The 21,375-nt window shown below is 49.7% G+C and overlaps 1 protein-coding gene and 1 pseudogene across 2 annotated transcripts in view; both read left to right on the top strand.

Moving 5' to 3' along the window:
- The first annotated feature begins 3,001 nt into the window (after positions 1–3,001).
- The window catches only part of CNR2 (cannabinoid receptor 2), a 37,523-nt gene continuing 19,149 nt past the window's right edge, over positions 3,002–21,375 (top strand). The window contains exon 1 of one of the 2 annotated variants that reach the window (XM_032759290.2): positions 3,002–3,140. The gene's annotated coding sequence lies outside the window, so the exon portion shown is untranslated. Of the gene's footprint in view, positions 3,141–3,947; positions 4,011–21,375 lie in introns of those variants that run through there. The other variant, XM_032759293.2, reaches the window with a different exon arrangement.
- Positions 13,511–15,106, top strand: LOC116813074 (BTB/POZ domain-containing protein 6-like; annotated as a pseudogene).

Raw genomic sequence — 21,375 nt, 5'->3', positions numbered from 1 at the left:
AGTAACTTGTTGCTCATCCAGGCAATGGCAGAGACCACACAAAAACTCAGCTTCCCAGTGTTCCTTCCACTTGAACTTTCAGTAACTTCCTTTCTTTCTTCCTTCATTCATTCATTCCTTCACTCACTCATGCCTTCCACCTCCAATTACATGCTTCGGGCTGCAGTGGAGGACCAGGCGTTTAGGGACAGCCTCACCCTTCTTCCCCATGTGGGGCTTTCTCAAGGCCAGAGGTCTAGGATTCAGGATTGTGGAAGCATTTGCTAGATCTCTTCCAGCTCACCCCTGGGTCTCCAATTCCAGCCCAGATAGGAGTCTGATGTAGGCTGCAGGCGGCCCCCACTCCCCAGCTCCTTCTGGTCTTCTTTCCCTCTCTCTTGGCACCTGGGGCTCTCTGTCCCATTCCTCACTGCCAATGTCTTGCTCTTGGGAGAGATGCAAGGGCTGGAGGCTGTTATTGTTCCATTTCCCAAAGGGACGAATGATCAAATTAAAGGCCCTTCCCAGCAATGGCTTTGTGCTGAAGGAGCCAGGACTAGGTCCAGGCCAGGGTTCGCAAGTTAGCATTCTAAACTGGATAATTCCTTGCTGTAGGGCTGTCCTGTGCATTGCAGAATGTTTAGCAGCATTCCTGGCCTCTACCTAGCAGATGTCAGTAGAATTCCTCCACCATATTGTGACAACCAAAAATGTCTCCAGATACTGCCAAGTGTCCCCTCTGGGTGGTGTTGCCAGATAAGACAGAGAATGCCTGGTTACATTCTTTTTTTTCTTTTTCTTCTTCTTTTTTTTTTTTTTTTTTTTTGAGATGGAGTCTCACTCTGGAGCCCAAGCTGGAGTGCAGTAAGGCGATCTCGGCTCCCTGCAACCTCCGCCTCTGTGGCTCAAGCATTTCTCATGCCTCAGCCTCCCGAGTAGCTGGGAGTACAACTACACACCACCACACCCAGCTAATTTTTTGTATTTTAGTAGAGACGAGGTTTCACCATGTTGCCCAGGGTGGTCCTGAACACCTGATCTCAGGCAGTCCATCTGCCTCTGCCTCCCAAAGTGCTGGGACAACAGGCGTGAGCCACCACGCCAGACTGGGCATTCTAATCGCAGATAAGCAACAAGTAATTTTTAGTGCCTGAATGTCTCAACTATTGTTGCATTACCTCACATACTTATTTTTGTGGTAACAATACTTAAAATCTACTCTCCATCGTTTTCAAGAATATAATTCACTGGGCCAGGTGGGGTGGCTCATGCCTGTAATATTTTTTACTTGAAGAATCTTGCAACTCTACCTCAGGGGCAAAATCTTTCTTCATTGGCCCAGATCAGGGTCTCGGGTGTGGGGAGCAGTTAGTGAGAGAATCTGATGAGATAATCATAGGCCATGAGTTTACAAGGGCAAAAACTTTGCCATAATCATCTCTGTATCCTTAGAATATAATGGCGTCTCATTAAATATTTTATCTGAGAGTGGGTGTGAGGACACCTGGAACTATATCAGATACCATACCTGAGTACGTCCAGCCCAGGACTGGACATTAGGGACATACTCCCTAATAAATATAAACTGAAGATAATGTTTCGTTTGACTCATATAGCATTTTTTAAAGGTGTGACTTTGGGCTTTACATTCTAAAATTGGCAACTGGCTGAGCATGGTGGCTCATGCCTGTAATCCCAACACTTTTGGAGACTGAGGGAGGAGGATTGCTTGAGCCCAGGAGTTCAAAACCAGGCTAGGCAACATAGTGAGACCCTCATCTATACAAAAAAATTAAAAAAAAAAAAAATAGCCAGGTGTGGTGGCACATGCCTGTTCTGCCAGCTACTTTGAAGGCTGAGATGGGAGGATCACTGGAACCCAGGAATTTGAGGCTGCAGTGAACTATGATTGTGCCACTGTACTCCAGCCTGGGCAACACAGCGAGACCCTGCCTCAAAAAATTAAAATAAAATAAACAGGAAGTGGCAGGGCATGGTGACTCACACCTGTAATCCTAGCACTTTGAGAGGCCAAGGTAGGTGGATCACTTGAGGTCAGGAGTTCAAGACCTGCCTGGCCAACATGGCAAAACCCTGTCTCTACTAAAACTACAAATTAGCTGGAGGTGGTTGTGTGCACCTGTAGTCCCAGCTACTCAGGAGGCTGAGGCAGGAGAGCTGCTTGAACCCAGGAGGCGGAGGTTGCAGTGAGCCGAGATCGCGCCATTGCACTCCAGCCTGGGCAACAGAGTGAGACTTGGTCTCAAAACAAAAACAAACAAACAAAAAACAAAACATACACACACACACACACACACACACACACACACACACACACACAGAGGAAGCTATCACATAAGTCAAGATTTCTGGTATCTCTTGGAAAATACAGCACAACTTCCAAATGCTTGGAACATCTGACAATTTGTCTATACTCCCAAGAAGAAAAGCTTGGCTGGAACTAAGAGGTACCTGCCCCTCTCTACTGGCCCAGATCAGGGTCTGGGGTGTGGGGCAGATACCTCTCAGCTGGGCCAGTGGAGAGGGTCAGGTACCTCTCAGCTCCAGCCAAGCTTTTCCACTTGGGTCCTGTGTTCCCCCTATTACCCACACTCCCTACCACTCCCTATTGCCCCACACCAGGACCCATCACCCATTATATTAATCTGCCTGTAAGCATTTGCATTTCAAAGCTCTGGCCTAGTGGTGAAGAGACATTGGAATGGCATGTCCTTTTAGGTGATCTATTGTAATGCTGGTGCATTATCCCCTTTTTACAGATAAAGAAACCTGCCTTTAGGGAGGTTAAGTGAATCAACATTTTAACGAGGCTGGATTAGAACCCAAGTCCCTTGACTCCAGGGTCTAGGCCCATGCCCCACCCTGGCCAGAGTTCGTTGTGAGAGAGAACTCAACTGCAGGGGCAAGAGCATTGTGGCACCAGGGACCTGGAGGGGAAGTGGTAACAGGCACGGAAGGCCAGACCTCCTCACACTCACTCATCTGTGAGAAAGTACAAAAGCAAGAGAAAGCTGGCTTGGGAGTGGCACTCAACAGGTGATCTGAGTGCACCCACGGCCAGGTCCTGGGAGAGGACAGAAAACAACTGGGACTCCTCAGCCCACGGCAGCTCCCGGTGCCCAGCCACCCACAACACAACCGTGAGTAGCTTTTTTTGTTGTTTATTTTAGGCTTCTTCCTCATTCTCCAAAACCTGTATTTTTGTTTGTTTGTTTGTTTTTGAGACAGAGTTTTGCTCTGTTGACCAAGCTAAAGTACGGTGGCACAATCTCGGCTCAGTGCAACCTCCGCCTCACAGGTTCAAGCGATTCTCCTGCCTCAGCCTCCCGTGTAGCTGGGATTACAGGTGCACTACTGCGCCTGGCTAATTTTTGTATTTTTATAGAGACAGGGTTTCACCATGTTGGCCAGGCTGGTCTCGAACTCCCGACTTCAGGTGATCTGCCCACCTTGGCCTCCCAAAGTGCTGGGATTACAAGCATGAGCCACTGCGCCTGGCCAAAACCTGTATTCTTACTTTATGCCTTCCCTCCAGGGACACAAGAAGCCAGGTGGGCCTGTCTGGGGCAGGGGATAGATGTCATTTCAGGACACCTGGGGTTGTGGAGGACCAGTCGCAAGAATGCTCAGGGCTGGCATCCCCCTCCTAGGACCAAGAATCAGGACTTTGGCTTTCATTTCATTACAGAGACAAGAATCACACACACACAGATGGCCTTACTGTGTGCCAGGTGCTGCCCGAAGAGCCTTCAGTGGTTTGATTTATTTAATCCTCACAACAGCTGTATGCAGTATGCGCTATCACCGTTGCCCACTTGATAGGTGGGGGCTAGGTGACTTACCGGAAATCACACGGGCATCGAGTGAGACCATTGGCTTGAGCCTAGGCACTCCGGCTTTGTGGCCCACCCTTCAGCCACCAGCCTATCCTGCCTTACGAGGTGTGAACTGCAGCAGTAGATGGGGGCCAGGAAAGGACAGGGGCTGGCAGAGGCCTTTGAGATGACCAGGTGAGTCCCGCGCTCTCATTTTATAGATGGGGAGACCACAAGGTAGTGTTAGGGGCACACTGGACTCAGGAGGCCGGGGGTCTGCTTTGGTGTAAGTTCCACTCAGTGGAGGGAAAAGCAGTATTTTCCAGTGTGCCCTGGGGTCAGCGTCCAGGTCTGAATCCCAGCTCTGCCACTGGTAGCTCGATGACCTCAGGCAAATCACTCCATTTCTTTCCTGCTCAGCTTCTTCTTCTGAGAAATACGGGCCTGAGAAGGTCACTCACAGGCTTGTTGCGAGGATTGACTGTCTGATGCGGGCACAGGGCGGGCAGCGGCACAGGGCTCAGGAATGGCTGTGGTGGAGAGTTTGATTTTCACCCCATTTGCTCTTGCTGTGGATTTGAGATGAGGATAAAATGAGGCCTGGCTGCTTTTCCCTGGAATGAGTGGCAAGCAGACACGTTGGCAGCATGAAAGCCAGGATGCAGGCTGGGGAGAAGTTCAGGGAGACCTCAGGAGGTGGAGTCCCAGTAATCCTGGCCCCAGCTCTGTAACCACCTTGTGGCTTACCAGAGTGACCCCCTAACCTGCTCTGGGCAGGCGAAGCATATCCTTTACCCTTTGGCCGGCTAAGGCCAGGCTAAGGCAGTGAAGACAGGAAAATGAGAGCCTGGCTCAGCCAAGCACAGCCCTCCAGCGCCAGCCTCCTCTTTTCCCTCCTCATTTTACAGTACCAGTCACTCTTGCTGCACGCCGTTGGGTGTGCATAAAATGGTCTTTCCTTTATTCAGATGAAGTCACATTCAATAGGACCCTGAGCCTCATCCTACTGGGCTAGGAGGAGATGAAATCTCCAAGTCCACTGAGCTTCCCTCACTCCCACCCCCACCCACGCACACTGACCCAGAGGACACACAGAACATGAGCGTGAGGGAGGCTCCTGGGTCCTCCTACGACGGAAGCCCATTGCCCAAATGGGCTTGATTGTCTGAAGTCCAGCCTTGCCCACTTCCCTGGCATGCCTGGGGTCCAGATTCTTTGTAAGACCTGAAACCACTGTGTCTCATTTTGACATCCAGGATGTATCACCCAGTGACTTCCCCCAGAGGTCCTGCCATCTTCCCAGAAAGCAGAGTCTAGGTGCCCATGACGTCTGGTCCCCTCCCAGCCAAGGACAATCTCTCCTCTCCCCTTGGCTGTGGATGGCAGATGGACACTCTTCTCTCCCCACCCCCCACCCACGTGGCCTAACCTCACTGCGCTCAGGTTCTCAGGAAAGGACAGGAAGAAGGGTTGTCTTCAAATAGCTTCTGCTTCCTACTCTCACCCCTGAAAAAAGTCCCCGAACCATGAGACACAAAGGGCTCTCTGAAAAGAGACAGGCAGCCCTATCTTACAGATAAGAAAAACCAAGACTCAGCAGCAGTGTTGACTTGCTCAGTGTCACACAGCCAAGGAATAGCGGAGCCAGTGTGAGCAGAGTCCTGCGCTGTGGGTTCAGAGCTTGTGCTATCAGTCACGTGGAATCACATGCAAACCCAAGTCTCCCTCATCAATTACTCAGGCGACCTGGGGCAAGTCACATCACCTCTCTGAACCTCAGTTTCTTCAACTCTAAAAATGACGCTATCATAGCATTCCCAACCTGCCTCAAAGCGGCTCTTTTTTTTTGTTTTTTGTTTTTTTCTTTCTTTCTTTTTTTTTTTTTTTTTTCTGAGACAGCGTTTTGCTCTTATTGCCCAGGCTGGAGTGTAATGGCGTAATCTCAGCTCACTGCAACCTCTGCCTCCTGGGTTCAAGCGATTCTCCTGCCTCAGCCTCTCAAGTAGCTGGGATTACAGGCATGTGCCACCACGCCCAGCTAATTTTGTATTTTTAGTAGAGATGGGGTTTCTGCATGTTGACCAGGCTGGTCTCGAGCTCCAGACCTCAGGTGATCTGCTCTTGTTTTTTTCTTAAGTGAACACTGATGAAGCATTTACTACACATGTGAGCTCTGTGACCGTTCCTCATTCAGTCCTCACCACAGCCTAGGAGGGGGCTGCCATCACTAATCACATTTGCAAGGTGAGAAACTGAAGCTCACACAAGCTTAAGACTTGTCCAAGGAGCTGGGCATGGTGGCTCACACCTGTAAGCTTGGCACATTGGGAGACCCAGGCAGGAGGATAGCTTGAGCTCAGCAGTTCAAGACCAGTCTAGGAAACATAGTGAGACCCTATCTCATATTTTTTATTTTTATTTTTTGAGACAGAGTTTCTCTCTGTCGCCCAGGCTGGAGTGCAGTGGCGCAATCTCAGCTCACTGCAAGCTCCGCCTCCCAGGTTCACGCCATTTTCCTGCCTCAGCCTCCCGAGTAGCTGGGACTACAGGCGCCCACCACCATGCCCGGCTAATTTTTTGTATTTTTAGTAGAGATGGGGTTTCACCACGTTAGCCATGATGGTCTCGATCTCCTGATCTCGTGATCCGCCTGCCTCGGCCTCCCAAAGTGCTGGGATTACAGGCGTGAGCCACCGCGCCCGGCTAGTGAGACCCTATCTCTACAAAAAAAAAAAAAAAAAAATTAAAAATTAGGCATGCGTGGTGGCACATGCCTGTGGTCCCAGCTCCTCAGGGGGCTGAGGTGGGAGGATTGTTTAAGCCTCTGGGAGATTGAGGCTGCAGTGAGCTATTATTGCCTGGGTAACTGAGCAAGATACGGTTTCAAAAAAAAAAAAAAAAGGAGAGAGACTTGTCCACAGTCCCACAACTGGTGGTAATGGCAAAGCTGAGACTCAAGTCCAGGTCAATCTGGATCCAGAACCAAGCCATATTGTGGTGGGAATCAAATAGGAGAACGGGAGTGGAAATGCCTCTGCAGTGCAGGCTCGGGGACTCATCATCAGGGTTGTCTTTACTGTGTCGCTCGCCAGGCTGCGTTTCAGATGCCATCACATGGACAACCCGAGAACCTGTGCAGGGGAGGAAATTGAGGGGATATCATATGAATATGGCCGGCTTCTCTCCCCCCACCCCAAACTGAGCATGCCTGGAGTCCAGATTCTTTGTAAGACCTGAAACCACTGTGTCTCATTTTGACATCCAGGATGTATCCAGTCTGGCAGTCCAATCTGAGCAGTCTAATCCAGTCTCGTGAGGGGTCCACTCTGTGCCAAGACCCTGAGGCTCTAGCCCTTGGCCCAGGTGACTTCCTGTTTCCATGATGATCTCCGACAGACCTTCCCTGACTATGCGTAGGCATTATCTTATGTAATCCTCACCTCAGTCCTGTAAAGGCAATTCTCTTTCTCTCCCCAAGCGATAAATGAGGACGCTGAAGTCTCGGGAGAAGGCAGAGTGGGAAGCCACACACAGCCGAGGCTCTCAGCCCCCAGTTACGCTGCAGGGACCACCACAAGAATAAGATCAGGTCTCAGCCTTCTTCCAGCAGAACCCAGAACAGTGTAAAACTGTTCTCTTTTCCCTCCATCTCCTGGAGAAAGAAAGGATGTACTCAGTCCTCACGCCAGGCAGCAAAGACCTCAAATGCCAAGGAGAGAAAATGACAGACAAGGGCAGATTAATGGGGGAGGAACTGCATAGTGGAGTTAGGGCCAAGCAGGGAGGGAAGGATTCCTCAGCAGGCGAGGGAGTGAAGGCTGCTGGGGCCCCATCCTGTCGGGGAGGACGTGGGTGAGCCCATGAGCAGAGGGGACTTCGTGGTTCGGTGTCCCGTGAGCTTCACGGCTTCTCCTCCCCTCCCCTACCTGCTCCCACTGCCCAGAGAGGAGGTCTCTGATCTTCTGCTCATACAGTGAGTCAAAGGCAGCTTTTCCCACTCCCTCACCCCCACCACCCCACCTGTCTCTCAGAGGCTCCCTTGCCTCCCTAGAGGTTGAGGCAACCCCTAAGTTCCTCTTTGAGAGCTACAGCTGTGTTCACAGTGTTGCCTCAGCCCAAATTCATTGAGTTTGTCCTCTGCGTCTCTCCCTGGGTCTGTTTGGGTCCTGGAAAATCTGATGGAGCTGGAAGCTGGGGAATAGAGCCCACTGAGAGCAAGGGAGGAGCCAGAGGGTGCTTCACTGACCTTCTGTAGCCCTCCCTCCCTTCCAGTGGGCCCATTTGACAGATGAGGCCACTAAGGCTTAGACACAACAGGCAGAGACAGGAGTCAAACCCAAGTCTATCTTCCCACTACTTTCTACCAGCTTTTCCCACTAGGGAGGGAGATGTTCCAGAAGGTTCACATCATTAGAAGGTCTTGATGCCTGTTTCCATTTTTTAAAAATTAGTGAATAATTACTGTAATATTTAAAAGATATTTTTCTCAGCGTGAGATCTTCCTAGGATAAGTGGAAGAATCAAGTCCGGCAGGTATAACCAGGCATCACTTGAGCCCAGGAATTCAAGGCTGCCGTGAGCCGAGATTGTGCTACTGCACTCTAGCCTGGGTGACAGAGCAAGATCCCTATCTCAAAAATAAAATAAATATTTAAAAAGCGATAATTGGCCAGGCATGGTGGCTCATGCCTGTAATCCCAGCACTTTGGGAGGCCCAGGCAGGCAGATCATGAGGTCAGGATATCGAGACCATGCTGGCCAACATGGTGAAACCCCATCTCTACTAAAAATACAAAAATTAGCCAGGCCCAGTGGCACGTGCCTGTAATCCCAGCTGCTCAGGAGGCTGAGGCAGGAGAATTGCTTTAACCAGGGAGCCAGAGGTTGCAGTGAACCAAGATCACGCCACTGCAGCCTGGTAACAGAGGGAGACTCCATCTCAAAAAAAAAAAAAAAAAAGCAGTAGTTAGTGGTGATGGAACAAACTATCTCATGACTCACAACCAGGCAATTAATCATTCAGCTACAGCTTTGGCTGATATATGGCTTTACATTGTTTTTGCTCTTAATATGAATCATTTAATTTATACCCTTACTGAGCCAATGATTAAAGACAGCATAAGAAATTGATATAAAAAATACAAGGAAGTTGGGAATGGTAGCTCACGCCTGTAATCTCAGAACTTTGGGAGGCTGAGGTGGGTGGATCACTTGAGGCCAGGAGTTTGAGACCAGTCTGGCCAACATGGTGAAACCCCATCTCTACTAAAAAAATACAAAAATTAGCCAGGTGTGGTGGCATATGCCTGTAATCCCAGCTACTTGGGAGGCTGAGGCCGGAGAATTGCTTGAACCTGTGCAGCAGAGGTTGCAGTGAGCCGAGATCGCACCACTGCACTTCAGCCCGGGCAACAGAGCAAGACTCCATCTCAAAAAAAAGAAAAGAAAATACAAGGAAATGACAGTGTTAACTCCCCTGCAGATTTGCTTCAAGATTCTTCTTTTTTCTCTTTTTTTTTTGAGACAAGGTCTCCCTCTGTCACCAGGCTGGAGCGTAGTGGCGTGATCTCGGCTCACAGCAACCTCCGCGTCCCAACCTCCACCTCCCAGGTTTAAGCGATTATCCTGCCTCAGCCTCCCATGTAGCTGGGTTTACAGGTGCATGCCACACACCCGGCTAATTTTTTTGTATTTTTAGTAGAGATAGGGTTTCACCGTGTTGGCCAGGCTGGTCCCGAACTCCTGACCTCAGGTGATCCGCCCACCTTGCTCTCCTAAAGTGCTGGGATTACAGGAGTGAGCCACCATGCCGGCCTGCTTCAAGATTTATAAATTACATTTATCTGATCAACTTTCTTATATAGCATATTAGAGAAATCCTAGTACTTCACAACGTTTCAAAGGTTGGTAAGAAGAGAGAAAGATGTATTCTGTCTTTTCCTGTACTGAGTATAAAAGAGATCTACACCTGCAAGGCATATACAGAAAGGCATGCAAATAGGGGCCTGAGACATATTTTTTCTTTTTTTTTTTTTTTTGACACAGAGTCTCACTTTGTCACCCAGGCTGGAGTGCAGTGGTGCAATCATGGCTCACTGCAGCCTTGACCTCCTGGATTCAAGCCATCCTCTCATCTCAGCCTCTCAAGTAGCTGAGACTACAGGCACATGCCACCACTCCCAGCTAAATGAGACCTATTTTAGCTCATCATATAGCAAACATAAAATTACTTTTAAAAAGTATAAATTGGCCGGGTGCGGTGGCTCATGCCTGTAATCCCAGCACTTTGGGAAGTGCTGAAGCTCAAGGTGGATCACTTGAGCTCAGGAGTTCAAGACCAACGTGGGCAACATGGCAAAACTCCATCTCTAAAAAAAAAAAAAAAACGAAAAAAAGTTAGAGAAAAATTTTTAACGATACACTTATTGTAAATAGTACATTTGATTTAAAATCACTTCCTTTTTCATGGGCCATAGAAAATTATGAAATGGCTCCAGTAGTTTCCACTGGGGTTTATAAAATTGAGTGTTCTATGTCCCATATATCCCGTTTAATCCTCACAACAGTCCTGAGTGGAGGTATTTTCATTATTCCCATTTTACAGACAAGGACAGTGAGGCTCAAGGAGACGACGTAATTTGCACAAGAGACCACAGCTTTAATAAGGGGCAGGAGGCGGGTACAGTGGTGTGGGCCTGGAATCCCGCTACTGGAGAGTCTGAGGGGGGAAGACAGCTTAAGCCTAGTTCTCTAAAACACATCAGAGTGGGAGCAGAATCAGAACTCACAACTATGACTCAGGCTGCCTCTGTCTACCTATTTCCTCCTTATTCTCAGTTGGTTCCAAGGATAAGTTCAGGACCAACTGAGAATCTGTGTTCAGAACCAACTGAGAATCTCTTTTACACAGAACAGGAACGGGAACTAGAAATCCAGGCCACCTTGCAAGTTTGGCTCCCGAGGCCTGAGACTGGCTTGATAGAGTGTCCCGTGATCCCGCTAGATCCCAAATCCCAGGCCAGAGATTGTAACATGTGTTTGTTGTTATGGTCCCAGGGACCAAAAGCCAACAGATGCACAAATGCACCTTAATTAATTCTATCATAGAGAGGTAGAAGGAACTCACAGGAGGATCAGCTCCCCAGATGTCTGGCCTATCCCTGGCTGTTCCTCGTCTCTCCATGACCTGAGTCCCCATGCCAGGTTTAATTCATCCATCAGCTTCTGCCCAGCTTGTCCCTTTGTCCCCTCTAGCCCCTTTGCCACCACTCACAGATCTTATCAGCCCCATGAGTCAAGCCTCTCTGCTGATGCTGGTTTCCCCAACTACAGAACAGGAGTGATACTAGTCCCCCATCATGGATTTGTTGTGTAGAATATATAAGTTAATATATAAATATATATAATATATAAAGTGCAAAGATGGCCAGGCACGGTGGCTCATGCCTGTAATCTCAGAACTTTGGGAGGCCGAGGCAGGTGGATCACCTGAGGTCAGGAGTTCAAGACAAGCCTGGCCAACATGGTGAAACCCCATCTCTATTAAAAATACAAAAACCAGTTGGCATGGTGTCGGGTACCTGGAATCCCAGCTACTCGGGAAGCCGAGGCAAGAGAATCGCTTGAACCTGGGAGGCAGAGGTTGCAGTGAGCCGAGACGCACTACACTCCAGCCTGGGCGGCAGGGCCAGACTCATCTCAAAAAAAAAGAAAAGTTAAGTGCAGAGAATAGTGCCTGACACACAGTATACAGTAGGTGCAATTTCAGTATTAGTTGCTACTATTGTCATAATCACCAGAGTGTTTCAAGAGCTGAGCCTCCATGGCTCTCCACATCGCTTCACAAACTCCCCTCTTCTGTTCTGGGAACCAGCCTGAATTGCAACCTCAACCCCCCACTGATGCAACCCTATAAGCAAACCAGAATCATGGCTAGGGCAGGGGCTCTACCCTTTGGGATCTGGCCAAGCCAGGAAGAGGTAGAGTGGCCTGGAGGCAAACCGCAGATGATTCAGAATGTTCACCACGTGGTTAACCCTGTCTTAGTCCTGCTTTAGAGAGAAGCCACCATGAAAAGTCCTCATCATCAGGGGCCAGGCCTCTTTGTCCCCTGGTTATAATGCCTTACTTTGTATGCAAGTTTCCTTTCCTACAGAGAGCACTTCATGGACGGAATGGGTGACTGGCCACTTCCAGGTGTGATTTTAACAACGCCCCTCCCACCCGCAGACAAATGCATACTTCCAGATGGCTGACAGATTTCACAGTAACAGGCTACCCTCAGGGTGAAAGAGATCCACACATGCTTATCAGTCATTTACACTGTAATATCACAGAGCATCAAATAATTTTCTGTAGTAGACTTTCTTTGAAAGAGGGAGATAGGCCTTTTAGTTCTCGTTACAAAAATGAAGATTGGCCAGGTGCAGTGGCTCACACTTGTAATCCCAGCACTTGGAAGCAGCACCAGGTGGATCACCTGAGGTCAGGAGCTCGAGACCACCTAGCCAACATGGTGAAGCCTTGTCTCTAATAAAAATGCAAAAAAATGAGCTGGGCGTGGTGGCAGGTGCCCGTAATCCCAAGCTACTCACGAGGCTGAGCCAGGAGACTCACTGGAACCCAGGAAGCAGAGGTCGTAGTGAGCTGAGATTGCACCACTGCACTCCAGCCTGGGTGACAGAACGAGACTCCAAAAAACACAACCAAACGAACAAAAAAACCAGAGGATCTGAGTGACATCACCTGGATCACAAGGGAGCTCCCTAGTGGGGCAAAGCTAAGATGCCTGTCTTCAGGCAGTGTGAACTCTGGAATCTGGTAAAGCAGAAAATGGGGAGCCCAAATGCAATTTTTCAACATTTCAAAGGGCCCCCCAGAAAGATTAGAGAGAAGTCCCCGGGAGAAAGCCGCAGGAGCCAGCTGAGCAACTAGGAGGCAGGCCCCTGTGACAGCTGCAGACCTGGGCACAGGTTTGGGTTCACATCGGGCTCTGCCCTTTTGTGCAACCTCAGACAAGTCACTGCATCTTTGCGCCTCGGTCTCCTTGTCTGCAAAACAGAGATGATGATAATAGGACCACCCTTCCTGACTTACTGTGAGGATTAATTGCATTTTACACAACTAGCTATTGTTATGGTACACCCTGATATGTAAAGGATGCCTTTTATATATTAAAAAAAAAAAAAAAAAAAGCTTTTTTTTTTTTTTTTAAAAACCTGGGCTGGAGTGCAGTGGCACGATCACAGCTAGCTGTAGCTTCAACCACCTGGGCTCAAGTGGTCCTCCCACCTCAGCCTCCCAAGTGTCTGGGACCACAGGCATGCACCACCACTCCTGGCTAATTTTTTTTATTTGTAGAGGCGGGGTCTTCCTATGTTGCCCAGGCTTGTCTTGAACTCCTGGGCCCAAGGGCTCCTCCCACCTCAGCCTCCCAGATTGCTGGGATTACAGGTGTGAATCACTGCACCCGGCCTCACTTTGAAAATTAGAAAGCAGGTTACCCTCCTTGAGGATGCTGGCATGTGTCAGAGAGAATACCTCCAACCAATGCATTAAGAAACAGTTATTGCTGCGGCCGGGCCTGGCCCGGCTGCGCTAGGCTAGGCTAGGCTCCGGCAGGATCGCAGGGGTGGGGGTGGTAGGGGCATGGGTGGCAGCCCCTCGGGTCGCAGCGCCGCTGCCGCCGCCCATGAATGCTGCTGCCCCTGGCCTGCCTTCACCGCCGCGTCGCTCAGCGCCCGACCTCCCTGCTTGTGCTTACAGAGCCGCTCCCGAGGCCCCGGCGCGGCGCGAGGGCGCGAGGGCGCGGGGCGGGGGTCCACAGGCGCCGAGGCTGCCCCCCCCCGGCGCCCCGCCCGCGAAGATGGCGGCGGAGCTCTACGTCCCCGCCAGCGCCGCAGCCGCGGTCCTAGCCAACAGCATCGCCGGCGCCGTCTTGGGCAGGAAGGCCGGGCAGCGCAGCCTGCACAGCGCCCCCGCGCCCGCACCGCCCACACCCGGAGAGCCCCGAATGGCGCTGCCGCCCCACGCTGCGCGAGAGGAACGCGCTCATGTTCCACAACGAGCTCATGGCCGACGTGCAGTTTGTCGTGGGACCCCCCCGGGGGCGACCAGGACGGTGCCCGCCCACAAGTACGTCCTGGCTGTCTGCAGCTCCGTCTTCTACGCCATGTTCTACTGGGACCTGGCGGAAGTCAAATCTGAAATTCACATTCCAGACGTGGAGCCCGCAGCCTTTCTGATCCTATTAAAAAGTACGTGTACAGTGATGAGATCGATCAGGAAGCCGATACGGTGCTGGCCACTCTGTACGCTGCTAAGAAGTACATTGTCCCGGCATTGGCAAAAGCCTGCCTCACCTTTCTGGAGACAAGTCTGAAAGCCAAGAACGCCTGCGTCCTGCTGTCCCAGAGCCGGCTGTTTTAGGAGCCCGAGCTAACGCGGCGCTGCTGGGAGGTCATCGACGCACAGGCCTTGATGGCCCTGCGGTCCGAAGGCTTCCGTGAGATAGACCGGCAGATGACATTGGAGATCATTGTCACTCGGGAGGCCCTCAACACCAAGGAGGCGGTGGTCTTCGAGGCCGTCCTGAACTGGCCCAAGGCAGAGTGCAAGAGGCAGGGGCTGCCAGTCACCCCACGAAACAAGAGGCATGTTTTGGGGCGAGCCCTCTATCTGATCCGAATTCCAACCATGACCCTAGAGGAGTTTGCCAACGGCGCTGCCCAGGCAGACATCCTGACTCTGGAGGAGACCCACACCATCTTCCTGTGGCACACAGCCACCAACAAGCCCCGCCTGGACTTCCCCCGATCAACAGGAAGGGCCTCGCCCCGCAGAGGTGCCACGGATTCCAGTCTTCTGCCTACCGCAGCAACCAATGCCAGTACCGTGGGCGCTGTGACAGCATCCAGTTTGCAGTGGACAGAAGGGTATTTATTGCGGGGCTGGGACTGTATGGGTCCAGCTCTGGGAAGGCTGAGTACAGCGTGAAGATTGAGCTCAAGAGGCTTGGGGTGGTTCTGGCTCAGAACCTGACCAAATTCATGTCGGACAGATCCAGTAACACCTTCCTGGTCTGGTTTGAACACCCGGTCCAGGTTGAACAAGACACCTTCTACACGGCAAGTGCTGTCCTGGACGGCAGCAACCTCAGCTACTTTGGGCAGGAGGGGATGACGGAAGTGCAGTGCAGAAAGGTGGCCTTCCAGTTCCAGTGCTCCTCGGACAGCACCAGCGGGACTGGGGTCCAGGGTGGGCAGATCCCTGAGCTCATCTTCTATGCCTGAGGTGCCCGGGGAGGCTGCAGCAGGTCGGCGAGTGGGTGGAGGGGAAATCAGGACACTAACTGCTTCTTGACACCATGAAAGGCCACACTTAACCTTGTCTTTCTTTGGCATGTAGTCACCTGAAGCTTGATTCTGTGAAGTAGGCACCTTCTCCATACAGCCAGAGCTGGGGGATTGGAGTCTTAGGCATCTCTGGTACACTGGGGTGCACGTCTCAGGTGGAGGAAGATTTAGGGCACAAGACAGGCCCCAGATCCCCTCCCAATGGCACCCATGCCACCTGCTTTGAGGGGTTGGATGTTCCTGCCACCCTCTTGGATACTAAGTGGTTCCAAGCTTAACTGTAGACCTTCCCTTCAAATCTAAAATCGGCAAAAAGTCACTTAAAATAAGGGACTTCTGTAATAAAGGTTGCCTAAAATTAAAAAAAGAAAGAAACAGTTACTGAGCAGTGACCATGGGTGAGGCAGGTGCAGTTAAGATACAGGGGTGAACAAAACAAATAATGAGCCCTAACTCCCTTGGAGTGACCATTCTAGTGTCCTATTACTCAAATCAGTCTCCCCATGCATTCGAGGATCAGAGTTTTTAAGGACAATGTGGTTGGTTGCTGGAAACATGGCTCAGTAAAATGGTCCAAGGTGGGAAGGATAAAAATGAGATCAGGGAGGCCAGGCGCCGTGGCTCATGCCTGTAATCCCAGCACTTTGGGAGGCCAAGGCGGGTGCATCACCTGAGGTTGAGAGTTCAAGATCAGCCTGATCAACGTGGAGAAACCCCATTTCTACTAAAAATACAAACTTGGCCGGGCGTTGTGGCATATGCCTGTAATCCCAGCTACTTGGGAGGCTGAGGCAAGAGAATCGCTTGAACCTGGGAGGTGGAGGTTTCAGTGAGCCGAGATCGCACCGTTGCACCCTAGCCTGGGCAACAAGAGTGAAACTCTGTCTCAAGAAAAATAAAAAATAAACAATAAAAAATGAGATCAGGGAAAAGATGGTTGCCCAGAGGTATAAGAGAGAACACGTGCCCCTCCGTCTATAAGCCTCTAGGGGTTCACCTTGTCTGCCGCCTAGACAGAACCGATTCATCAAGACAGGAGAATTGCAATAGAGAAAGAGTAATTTATGCAGAGCTGGCTGTGCGGGAGACCGGAATTTTATTATTACTCAAATCAGTCTCCCCCAGCATTCAAGGATCAGAGTTTTTAAGGACAATTTGTTTGGTTGCGGGGAGCCAGTGAGCCAGGAGTGCTGATTGGCCAGGGATGAAATCACAGGGAGTCGAAGCTGTCCTCTTGCGCTGAGTCAGTTCCTGGGTGGGGGCCACAAGATCAGATGAGCCAGTTTATGGATTTGGGTGGTGCCAGCTGATCCATCAAGTGCAGGGTCTGCAAAATATCTCAAGCACTGATCACAGGAGCAGTTTAGGGAGGGTCAGAATCTTGTAGCCTCCAGCTGCGTGACTCCTAAACCATAGTCTGTCTGTCTGTCTTTCTTTCTTTCTTTCTCTTTCTTTCTTTCTCTTTCTTTCTTTCTTTCTTTCTCTCTCTCTCTTTCTCTCTCTTTCTCTCTCTCTCTCTTTCCTTCCTTCCTTCTTTCTTTTCTTTCTTTCTTTCTGACGGAGACTCCTCTGTCGCCAGGCTGGAGTGCAGTGATGCGATCTCGGCTCACTGCACCCTCCACCTCCCAGGTTTAAGTGATTCTTCTGCCTCACCCTCTCCAGTAGCTGGTATTACGGCGTGCACCACCACACCTGGCTAACTTTTGTATTTTTAGTGGAGACGGAGTTTCAGTATGTTGGCCAGGCTGATCTTAATTCCTGACCTCAAGTGATCCACCCGCCTCAGCCTCCCGAAGTGCTGGGATTACAGGTGTGAACCACCACACCAGACCCTAAACGATAATTTCTAATCTTGTGCCTAATGTTAGTCCTACAAAGGCAATCAGTCCCCAGGCAAGAAGGAGGTGTACTTTGGGAAAGGGCTGTTATCGTCTTAGTTTTAAACTAAGTTTCTCCCAAAGTTAGTTCAGCCTACGCCCAGGAATGAACGAGGGCAGCTTGGAGGTTAGAAGCAAGATGGAGTCGGTTAAGTTAGATCTCTTTCACTGTCTCAGTCATAATTTTGCAAATGTGGTTTCACATCTAGGCTGCCCAACTTCTGTGGTCAGGGTCTGGCACCAGATATGTGAGTCTGAATTCTGACTCTGCCATTTACAAACTTTGTGACCTCGGCAAATCCAGTCTAGCTGAGCCTCTGGTTCCTCACAGATAAGATCTTGAAAATGAGACAGTCTATCTCCAACAGCAGTTTGGAGGATAAAGAAGACAGTGCATTTCTTTGTGGTAACAACATTTAAAATCTACTGTTTTAGCAATTTTGATACGTGTATCGTAACATCACATTGTATTCCATAAATATATACAATTATTATTTGTCCATCAAAAATAGAATGAAAACATTTAAAAATAATATATAGTACCAGCCAGGTGTGGTGGCTCGCGTCTGTTATCCTAGCACTTTGGTAGGTGGAGGCGGTTGGATCACCTGAGGTCAGGAGTTGGAGACCAGCCTGGCCAACATGGCGAAACCCTGTCTCTACTAAAAATACAAAAATTAGCTGGGCATGGTGGTGCACATCTGTAATCCCAGCTACTCAGGAGGCTGAGGCAGGAAAATCACTTGAACCCGGGAGGCGGAGCTTGCAGTGAGCCGAGATCACGCCACTGCACTCCAGCCTGGGCAACAGAGTGAGACTCTGTCTTAAAAAAAAAAAAAAAAAAAAAAAAAAAAGGCTGGGCGCGGTGGCTCATGCCTGTAATCCCAGCACTTTGGGAGGCTGAGGCGGGCGGATCACAAGGTCAGATCAAGACCATCATGGCTAACATGGTGAAACCCTGTCTCTACTAAAAATACAAAAAAATAATAAAAAATAGCCAGGCGTTGTGGAGGGCGCCTGTAGTCCCAGCTACTTGGGAGGCTGAGGCAGGACAATGGCGTGAACCCGGGAGGCGGAGCTTGCAGTGAGCCAAGATCGCACCACTGCACTCCAGCCCGGGTGACAGAGTGAGACTCCATCTCAAAAACAAACAAACAGAAATTTAAAAATATATATATAGTGTGGATTTGAACAACAGAAAAGGACACAGTGCTTTTAAAAGGCCTTTCACAGTGCCTGCCACAAAGGAAGCACTCAGCAAAGAGTGGCAAATTTATTTTCTTCACATAGTTTAACCACGACAATACATTGCAACAGTTCGCATGCTAAAGCAGAGATAAGAATCCAGTTGCCTTCTCATAAACCAGACAATTAAAGAGATTTGCCACAAAAAGTTACTTTCATTTAAAAATATGTTACTTCAGGGTGGGCATGGTGGCTCATGCCTGTAATCCCAGCACTTTGGGAAGCTAAGGCGGGTGGATCACAAGGTCAGGAGTTCAAGACCAGCCTGGCCAACATGGTGAAACCCTGTCTCTGCTAAAAACACAAAAATTAGCCGCGTGTGGTGGCACACACCTGTAGTCCCAGCTACTCAGGAGGCTGAGGTGGAAGAATTGCTTGAAACCGGGAGACAGAGTTTGCATTAACCGAGATCGCACCGCTGCACTCCAGCTTGGGTGACAGAGTGAGACTCGGTCTCAAAAAAAAAAAAAAATTTCTATTAACTTGCAGTAGGATTATTAATTTTTTTAAGTTCTCAGTTTTAGTCTCTAATACAGCAAGTACTAATAGGTGTAACCTACATCAACAAAAGCTCTTTAGTGCCGAGGTAACTTTTAAGACGGTAAAGGGTCACTGAGACCACGAAGTTTGAGAACTGCTGCCCCAGGCTTTCGTGATCTGCCTTTCTCACGCCAGCTCTTTTGCAATCTGACAACACCCCCATTTTCTGCCCCATGTGATTAATTGCATAACTTCCACGTTGGAAGGACCTTTTGAGATCTCATCAAAAAACCACTCCTGGCAGGGTGCAGTGGCTCACACCTGTAATTCCAGCACTTTGGGAGGCTGAGGCGGGTGGATCACCTGAGGTCAGGAGTTCAAAATCAGCCTGGCCAAAATAGTGAAACCCCATCTCTACTAAAAATAGAAAAATGGCGGCAGGCACCTGTCATCCCAGCTACTTGGGAGGCTGAGGCAAGAAAATTGCTTGAAGCTGGGAGGAGGCAGCTGCAGTGAGCCGAGATCTCACCACTGTATTCCAGCCTCTAGCCTGGGTGACAGAGCAAGACTCTGGAAGAAAAAAAAAAAAAAAAAAAACCACTCCTGGGTGCAGATGGACCTACTGAGGAGGCTGCTGTGCCTGAGGTTACACAGCCATCAGTTCCACCTGGGACTAGAACCAGCATCCTTCCTATCTCCTTAATCCAGGGCTCTCGTCATGACGGCAAGCTGGCAGGTGCTCCCTGGCACAATCTCAGCTTCCTGTTCTTTCATCTCTAAAAGTCTTGAGTGGAGACAGGGTCTTCCCCCTCTGCTTTCCTGTCCCACCCTTCCCTCCTGCCTCTCACCTCCCTCTTTGACACTCCTCCTACCAGCCCAAGGGCACAATAGAGATGACATCGTCACTCTCATTGGTTACCAACTAGCAAAGAACTTGAGAAAGTGAGGAGAAAGCTCTAATGTGTTCACATATATAGCATCTATATAAGCTGCCATTCATGCAGGGCTTAGTGTGTGGCAGGCACTATATTAGGCTTGAGCCAACTCAGTTAGTCTTCATGCCTCCCCACCACTGATGAGACAAGTACTACTTGTTACTCCTGTTTTATGGATGAGGAAACTGAGTGAAAGAGATGAAGTGAGTGGCTTTACTTGAGAGCAAAAAGCTAATAATACTTGGCAGAGCCAAGATTGGAACTCAGTGCTATCTGACTCCAAAGCCCAACAGCCTGATGGGCAAATCCTTGTCAGTGAGAAGGTCCGGACTCCACCAGTAAGGTGGGGAAAGGACTAAAGTCTAGGGCCTGGCAGGGTGTGGTGGCTCATGCCTGTAATCTGAGCATGAACTTTGGGAGACCAAGGCGGGAGGATCACTTAAGGCCAGGAGTTTGAGACAAGCCTGGGTGATATAGTGAGACCCCATATCTACAAAAAGTAAATAACAATAACAATAACTCAAGGCCAGCTAATGGTAGCAATGAAGGCATTACTGAGAAAAAATGGTCAGAAAAATACAAAGTCAAAAGAGTGAGAAAATAGATGGGATTTGCCCCTGGAAATAAAGACAAAAGATTGTGCATGGTATCAGGGCCCCTCACCCTGTGCAGAGTCATGCATCCAATCCTGCCTCTTTACCAATCTGACCTTGTCATGACAAAAGGACTCAAGTCCTGGCCGGGCACGGTGGCTCACGCTGTAATCCCAGCACTTTGGGAGGCCAAGGAGGGCAGATCAAGAGGTCAAGAGATCAAGACCATCCTGGCCAACATGAAACCCCGTCTTCACTAAAAATACAAAAAATTAGTTGAGTGTGGTGGCACACACCTGTAATCCCAGCTACTCGGGAGGCTGAGGCAGGAGAATCGCTTGAACCCGGGATTCGGAGGTTGCAGTGAGCTGAGATCGCGCCACTGCACTCCAGCCTGGTGATAGAGCGAGACTCTGTCTCAAAAAAAGAGGGAGAAAAAAAAGGACTCAGGTCCTGGCTTTGTCTGCCACTTGCTATGGGTTTTTGGGCAAACGACTTGCCCCCTCTGAATCTATTTGCTCATGTAATAGTTGAGCAAGACCTGCCTCACATAATAGCCATGAGCCTTCCCAGGCTGTGTAAATTGTCAAGTATGTTACGAACGTGAGCATTATTAGTCCATTCTCTAAAAGAGAAGTTGCTGAATTATAAAATAATTGAAAGAGGAAGAAGATATTGGAAAAGACTCAACAAAACTGTCCTGTTGGGAGATTTCTTTTTTTTCTGAGTTTTGCCCTGTCACCCAGGTTGGAGCACAGTGGTGTGACCTTGGATCACTGCAACCTCCACCTCCCGGGTTCAAGTGATTCTCCTGCCTCAGCCTCCCAAGTAGCTGGGATTATAGGCACACGCTACCATGCCTGGCTAATTTTTTTGTATTTTTAGTAGAGACGGGGTTTTGCCATGTTGGCCAGGCTGGTCTCAAACTCCTGACCTCAGGTGATCCGCCCGCCTCGGCCTCCCAAAGTGCTGGGATTAGAGGCGTGAGCCACCGTGCCCAGCAGTGTTGCAGATTTCTAATCAAGTATTTGTTAGGAGATTGGAGGGGAGAATGCAAAGCAACTGGATGGGATCCT

The sequence above is a fragment of the Hylobates moloch genome, unplaced genomic scaffold (genome assembly GCF_009828535.3).
Source record: "Hylobates moloch isolate HMO894 unplaced genomic scaffold, HMol_V3 SCAFFOLD_9, whole genome shotgun sequence".
NCBI classification, from domain to species: Eukaryota; Metazoa; Chordata; class Mammalia; order Primates; family Hylobatidae; genus Hylobates; species Hylobates moloch.
Note: the sequence above shows the minus strand (reverse complement) of the source record. Positions and strands in the feature narration are given on the sequence as shown.